Here is a 7,027-nt window from a genome sequence, read left to right on the forward strand (position 1 = left end):
GTAATGCAAATCTACTTTTTCTACCCTTTTCTTATGATTGTGTTATAAACAGGTACTGTGACCACTTGTCTGATTTCCCTAGCTCTTATGAAGGTATTTTTATGTATGGATAGTTGTTCAGATTGATGTTGCTGCAGGGAGAATGATCACTGGTGAGTCCTGTTCCACCCTCTGGCTCCCTGGGCAATTTTTAACCTACATTTTCATCATCTGCCTTCTAATCTATGTCCAACTTGACTGCAAAAACTTAAGGCAGAGGCTCTAAATTATTAGTTATGCAATCATAAATTGACATAGTAGGCACTTAAAATGTAATAAATAAGGAGTAACTTAAATAGATTTTCTTTAAGAACTTCTTAACAATGTAATTATTAATGCTATAGATCAAACGTACATGATATTCTGTTACTCAACCTGACAAAAATGAAAAAGTAATATTCTTTATTGTGTAATTTCTTATTGTTAAAATATTATAATGTGTCACTTTATTATATTTTTTAATATCACAGTCTACTTATTTATGAAGTTTAGAAAATAACTTGTAGGACTCGTGACATATTAAGCTGTGACACTCACAAGGACAATAAAATCAAATTAGCATAATTTGTTTTGGCATTATTTTATGAATAAATATATAGAAAAGCTCCAGAGCAAAGAACTCTTTATTGCTAGCTGAATGCCTTGAGGGGCACATACAAAATATGGTTGCAATGGCTTGTACTGACTTTAATATGACCTACCGGTTTTCTATAACTGCTCTATATAAATGTGCTTATCATATCTAAGTTGTTTTGTCCTGTATTATAGGTAGCATTACAAAAATTACAAAAAGAGAGGAGTTTTTAAATTACATATTTATGGTGAGATGGCCACAGTTTTGTTTTAAACAAGGACACATTTATAATATGATAAGATTTGTTTTATACATACTTTTCTACTCTTTTTTATCATCAAGCTTTCTATTCCTTCCAATTCTTCCTCTTCTCCTAGTGGGTTAGGGAGGAAATAATGGAATATTAGCAATAGGAATCTTCGAAGGCCTATCAAGAAGGGTTACACTGAAACAGAGAAAAGAACAAGCTGATGGTCACACCAAAGGTCATTTACCAATGTGCTTACAAATATTATAGGGAATTATTTTATTCTTTTTTTTTTTTTTTTTGAGACGGAGTCTCGCTCTGTCACCCAGGCTGGAGTGCTGTGGCCGGATCTCAGCTCACTGCAAGCTCCGCCTCCCGGGTTCCCGCCATTCTCCTGCCTCAGCCTCCCGAGTAGCTGGGACTACAGGCGCCTGCCACCTCGCCCGGCTAGTTTTTTGTATTTTTTAGTAGAGACGGGGTTTCACCGTGTTAGCCAGGATGGTCTCGATCTCCTGACCTCGTGATCCGCCCATCTCGGCTTCCCAAAGTGCTGGGATTACAGGCTTGAGCCACCGCGCCCGGCGGAATTATTTTATTCTATCGTACGTTGATCTCTAGCTCTTTGGAATAACAATATAATCTTTCAAGCAAGATCATAGTTTATTTGGGGGCATGGTACATATTTTCTCAGTCTTGTTCCAGTTAACTGACAGTGATTAGAGGGTTTCTCAAAATCTGATCCACTGAATACTCACATCAGAGTTCCTGGGGTATGAATGTAAACTTTTGAGTTCTCATAAAAATCAAGTCATAATTTCTGAGTTTGAATTTCAGAATGCGTATTTTCAGCAAGTTTCTTAATAACTTTTATGTAAAATGAGACCCACTGTCTTGCTGGCATCTTGGCTTGAGATTAATACACACCTGTTTATTTGGCCATTATATTGCCATGAAGTATGATTCATGAAATTTAATATATTAAAATATCTATGTATACACACACACACACAGTGAAAATGGTCTTTAAAAATTATTAACTAATTATTTAATAATTTTAGTGCAATGTGGTCCAATTACTCCAAAGCGTTGTTTTTAAAATTGTTTTTTCATAGTTCTGCTTCTTTTTATTAATATGTATCAAGAGATAGGTGAAACCAAGAATCAAATATATACTGCAGAGACTTCCTTCTACTTCTGACAAAAATGAACTAACACGCCTGAGAATTACTCTACTGCCTGAAATAAACAACAAGTAGTAAAATATATAAAACAGTTGTATTTCAGATGGTGATAGTCAACCAAAGAAAGGTGAGCTTGAGAAGGAACACTTATGAGATGGAATTATCTAGAATAGTGCCCAGTGTTTACAGAGGGCTAGCAGTAGTGCCTGTTCTGACCACCTATACTAGAAAAACACAACTCAAGAATATTAACAGGAATCACCACCTGTCCTATCCAAATGACTTCAGAGGTCACATAGCATTTCGTGCACTGTATTCTGTGGGTTGAAGCAATTGTAAACTTGAATTATAATCAAGGGCATTGGAGACACCTGAATGGGTGGAGTGTCAAAGAATTTTAGTGCCATGTTTTAAAACTGCTGCAGTTATATCTCAAACTCATTTTGGTGTTACTGCATGAATATTGGTAATGAATATACTTTAAAAATTATAGAAACTACTTGATGCATTCATGAAATTGTCAGTATTGCAGATAAATCATCTGTTAAATGCCCCATAGCAAGAAATGTCTATGAATAAAAAAGACAATGCATATGCTTTGATCATTCTGAAAACATTTTTCTGCATGTTCCAGTTCTGAAGATATTACATTCTTATCCTATATAGAGAGTTAAACTGTATTGAAAATTAAAATATGTTTCTTTTGGTTTGAGTGAATTCATTTGTAAATCAATGTAGTGTAGTTTTAAATTTTCATGATTTTTAAATAAAAGGCCATAAAAATAACATTTTAAAGAAATGTTAGTGTATCATAACAATTACTAGCTAGAATTAGTATCTTTTAGATTAATGGATAGGTTATATGGATAAATGGGCATGTGTTTGATTTTTAAAAATCTTTGAATGGTTTACCAAATTAATAGTGTGTCAGAAATATTGCGAAATGACAGTGTGTTCCTCATTTATTTTCACTGAAAATAAACAACTTCCCATTAAAAATCCTAGATGTTATTATAAAATATAAGGTAATATATAGACTTAAGGTAATATAGTCTTAACAATATAGAATATAGTTTTAAGTATTCATCAATAACATTCATACTATTCATTTAAACAATTAAAATAAGTCTTATTTCAGGTCATTCATTTCATCTTTAATTTCATTTTTATCTTCCTAATATGGCAATTTGAACTCTATCAGTGACTAAGGTTATGTGAAAACAATGCTAGAAAGTACTGTTATGAACTTGACTGATTCAATCTGTCCCACACAGTGAGTCTAAAGTGTGTCAAGATGAAAAAGGACAGAAAAACTGCACAGAACTTTAAAGAGTCCGGTGCTAAGGACTAATTGTATATTCAGATTCTTTCTACAAGGGCTGACAATCAAAACCAGAAAATCATTGTACTCTTTGAAAGTAAAGTATTCAGATTGTGCTTGTGAAAAGAATGTGTCATATTCCATTTGTTCCAAACACTAGAAGTATAGGATGTGTCATTATTTTATATACACTATGATGTGAAACCTGTTGGCAATTAAACAATGTAAGATTGCTTTGTTATTAGTATTTTTTTAAATTTGATACACATTGAATGTAATTATTTAGTTATTTAGAATTTTCTGCAAAAAGAAAAAAAATTGAAGTAAGTTTTATGAAAATGCACGCACAAAGTTGTCTTCTAGATATCTTAATGTATTGTTATGTTTTAATTTATATGTAAGAATTACATGTACATATGAGGTATACTGTGATGTTTCAGTATATATACTTACATTGTGTAATGATTAACTTAAAGTGATTAGTACGTTAACCACCTTAAACATGATTTTTGGTAGGAATATTCAAACTGCTTTCTTCTACCTATTTTGAATTATACAATACATATTGTTGACTGTAGGTACTTTACTGTGTAACAGAACACTAGAACTTTTGCTTCTATCTAATTGTACTTTGTACCTGTTAATTGGCCTCTTTCCATCCCTCTTCCCCTACTTTCCCCACCTATGATAACCACTATTCTACTCTGTAAGCCTATGAATTCAGCTATTTAAGTTTTCACATATGAATGAGATAATATGATATTTGTATTTCTGTCCCTAGCTTATTTCACTTAATATAATGTCATCTAGGTTCATCCATTTCCTTGCAAATGACAGGATTTTGCTCTGCTTATGGCTGAATAATATTCCCTCTTGTAAGCATACCATATTTTAAAAATTCATCCATCGATCTTATTTTTTAAAATATAGGCTCTTGCCCTATCCCCTAGGCTGAGTGAAGTGGTGCGATCATGGCTCACTGCAACCTGGACCACAGTATCTGGGACCAATGAAATACACCTTTATGCCCAGCTAATTTATTTTTTATTTTATTTTTTGTAGAGACAGGATCTCACTGTGTTGTCCAGTCTGGTTTCAAACTCCTGGGCTCAAACATTCCTCCCTCCTCAGCCTCTCAAAATACTGGGATTGCAAGCATGAGACACCATGCTTAACCATTTGTTGATGGACATTTAGGTTGATCCCATATCTTGGCTACTGTGAATAGTGTTATAATGAACATGGGAATGCAGAAATCTCTTTGACCTACTGATTTCATTTCCCTTGAATATATACCCAGTAGTGGGATTATTAGATGATATGGTAGTTATTTCTATAGATTCTGCACAGCAGAGGAAATAATCAACATAATGAAAACACAACCTACAGAATGAGAGAAAATATTTTCAGACAATGAATCTGACAAAATATTAATATATAGGATATATAAAGAACTCAAACAACTCAATAGCAAAAATAAAAGTACTTCATTTTTAAAATGGGCTAACTACCTGAATAGACATTTCTTAAAAGACATATAAACATCCAACAGGTGTGTGGAAAAGTGCTCAACATCACTAATCATCAGGGAAATGCAAACTGAAACACAATGAGATATAACTTTACCTCGGTTAGAATACTTATTATGAAAAATACAAAAAAAAAAAAACCACTAACAAGAATGAAAACAAATATCAGCAATTATGAAACTCATACACTTTTTGTGGGAGCTATACATTAGTACAGCTATAAAGGTCACCAGTATGGTTGTTTCTCAAAAAATTTAAAAACTTGAATAATTTATGACTTAAAGCTAATTCTGATACTTTCTGCAGGTTATCATCTTCAGTGACTTCATCACCTTTCTTAAAAGGGTGATATTTCTCTAATGTCTTTAAGATTTTCTTTAAAGCAGCAAGGAAGTAATTAGATCACTGGGGTGGATTTTAGCTTCTGAGTGTCAATCAAGCTCACAGTAGTCTCACCCAAGAACAATTTCAAGACATTTTACAGACTCCAGAGCAGAGCAGTATACACAGCAAAAGTCTCGTGGACCTGTCATACACATAAATATGGCTCTTAATGTCACTGTCACCAGTTGGGATATGTGCGGTTTTGAGACAAGAGCTGATGAAAGTTGGGATCACATTAACACAGGAAAACTGAAGGGTCCAGAGACCTCTGGCTTAAACAATTTTTTAGTCAAGTTGCAGCTGAAGAAGTATGAGTCTAACTTCTGTTTTAGGGCTGCTGAAGTTCATAAATTATATAAAAACAACTCTTAGTAAAAAAAACTTTAAAAGTTGTAAATGTTCACAAATCAATAGTCAATAGAAACCTCAGTAGGATGCTCATTTGTCTTCAACTGGATACATGATACCAATTAGTATTTCAAGAATTTTAATTAAGGATAAATAATTCCTTAGTTGTTCTTAACACTGGAGTGCAGTGAAGTTGTTAAACCATTCTTCTTGTATCTTCGGCATCATTTGATATTGTTTCTGCAGTTTGATTAGATCTGAAATTTATGTCTTTCTTTTTTTTTTTTTTTTTTTTTTTTTTTTGAGGCCGAGTCTCGCTCTGTCACCCAGGCTGGAATGCAGTGGCCGGATCTCAGCTCACTGCAAGCTCCGCCTCCCGGGTTCCCGCCATTCTCCTGCCTCAGCCTCCCGAGTAGCTGGGACTACAGGCGCCCGCCACCTCGCCGGGCTAGTTTTTTGTATTTTTTAGTAGAGACGGGGTTTCATTGTGTTAGCCAGGATGGTCTCGATCTCCTGACCTTGTGATCCGCCCGTCTCGGCCTCCCAAAGTGCTGGGATTACAGGCTTGAGCCACCGCGCCCGGCCTTATGTCTTTCTTTTGTATTATTGTTATGTATTTAGTTTATTTTTATTTAGGTTTACCCATGTGTATTTCAGATTGTTTTTTTATGTGGGTATCTTAAGGTATTAATTATCTTTATTGTTTCCGCACACTCTTGCTCAGAGTAATCTGTAAACAAATTTGATAACATTCCATCAAATATTTTTAGGAATTTTAATAAGAGTGGAATGATAAAAGTATGAATCAGAGCACCATGTTACTAAAACTAGAAATGATTCATTTCTTTTTAACCCAATATCAAATCCTCATTAAATATAATTTTTATCTATCCTTCATAGTTATCTAGTAAATTACTCATGCAAAATTACCAATCTTTTAGTGAGGTGTGACTTAACAGGTTTACCTCTGACCCTCCTCTGTCTGTGCCATTCCTTATAAATGAAACTCCATCTCTGGGGTTAAAAAGATAGTCCGACCCTGATTGGCTCTCTTTTGCTTCCAATTCTGGTGCAGAACTCAGAGTGTCCGAGAATTCTACCGCCTAACATAGCCTTCCAGGTTGTTATATATTATAATTTTCAAGGTAGAAGAACAAAACCATTTAATGCTTTGTTTTATAGATATATTTTAAGTATTACACAAGGTATGTTGGCCTTTATTTGTACACTTTGTGTCCAGCCCTGAATATGTTAAGGGATGTTCTTATTTTTGGATACAATAAATGCAAATACGTAAATATACCCACGAAGTTTTTAGGCTAGTTTTACACAAATAAAATGGATGTTTCTATATTTATGAACTATTTGAATAATATTTTTCCCAGATTTCTCTTAGTTTTAATC

Source organism: Papio anubis, chromosome 1, assembly GCF_008728515.1.
Source record: "Papio anubis isolate 15944 chromosome 1, Panubis1.0, whole genome shotgun sequence".
In the NCBI taxonomy this organism is placed as follows: domain Eukaryota; kingdom Metazoa; phylum Chordata; class Mammalia; order Primates; family Cercopithecidae; genus Papio; species Papio anubis.